At 42.9% G+C, this 1,252-nt stretch overlaps 1 protein-coding gene across 1 annotated transcript in view; it reads left to right on the forward strand.

The window, feature by feature from the left end:
• Positions 1–1,252, forward strand: part of REC8 (REC8 meiotic recombination protein) — a 22,942-nt gene that overhangs the window by 19,237 nt on the left and 2,453 nt on the right. The gene's annotated exons all lie outside the window — the stretch shown is intronic.

Genomic DNA, 1,252 nt, shown 5'->3' on the forward strand with positions numbered 1-1,252 from the left:
ATTATTATTATTATTATTATTATTATTATTATTATTATTATTATTATTATTATTATTGTGGTCCAGGGACATTCAGAAGCCACCATCACTGCCACGCTGGAGATGGCTAGATTTTGTGGCTGCAGTAGACATCTGCACAAAGGGCATTGAAAGCCTACTCATATTATGGCATAGTGTAGGGACTGAAGAACCTGTGGCAATCATATTATGGATTTCAGGGCTTTTTCAAAGTTGTGTTTATACAGAAATTAAGGTAAAATGTGGTTACTTACCCTAAATGCACCAGATCCCATCCACTCTTGAAGGCTAAGCAGGATCAGCCCTTTTTAGTGTTTGGATGGGAGACCACTAACAAATACCAGGTGCTGTAGGGTATATTTCAGAGGAAGGAACTGGCAAAACCACCTCTGAGAAAACCGTTTGAAACTCATGTAGTCACCATAAGTTCACACGCAAAAACATACACATACATGTACGTACGTGATGTATAGTAAATGTAATATGATAAATGGTTTATTGGGAGGGGGAGGGCATGGGATGTTGGGGTGACTGGCTGTGGGCTTGGATGGCTTGTTAAAAAGGCTGATGTGTAGGGCAGTGAGAAATAGAAGTCTGTCAAAGTTAGGAATTAGTTAGGAAGCAGCGAGATAGGATTTATAGTTGGCCCTCTACATTTGCAGCCTTGACTTTTGCGGCTTTGATTATTCGTGGATTTGATTAACATAGAATCATAGAATCATAGAGTTGGAAGAGACCACTAGGGCCATCCAGTCCAACCCCCTGCCATGCAGGAAATCCAAATCAAAGCATCCCTGACAGATGGCCATCCAGCCTCTGTTTAAAGACCTCCAAGGAAGGAGACTCTATCACCCTCCGAGGAAGTGCATTCCACTGTCGAACAGCCCTTACTGTCAGGAAGTTCCTCCTAATGTTCAGGTGGAATCTCTTTTCCTGTAGCTTGCATCCATTGTTCCGGGTTCTGTTCTCTGGAGCAGCAGAAAACAAGCTTGCTCCCTCTTCAATATGACATCCCTTCAAATATTTAAACAGGGCGACCATATCACCTCTTAACCTTCTTTTCTCCAGGCTAAACATCCCCAGCTCCCTAAGTCGTTCCTCATAGGACATGGTTTCCAGACCCTTCACCATTTTTGTCGCCCTCCTTTGGATTCTTTAGGAATCTCTAGGTCCTCCACTCTGACTCAGCTTCTGCCAAAAGTCACACTGGAAGACCTAGAGATTCCTAGAGAGA

Source organism: Sceloporus undulatus, chromosome 6 (assembly GCF_019175285.1).
Source record: "Sceloporus undulatus isolate JIND9_A2432 ecotype Alabama chromosome 6, SceUnd_v1.1, whole genome shotgun sequence".
In the NCBI taxonomy this organism is placed as follows: domain Eukaryota; kingdom Metazoa; phylum Chordata; class Lepidosauria; order Squamata; family Phrynosomatidae; genus Sceloporus; species Sceloporus undulatus.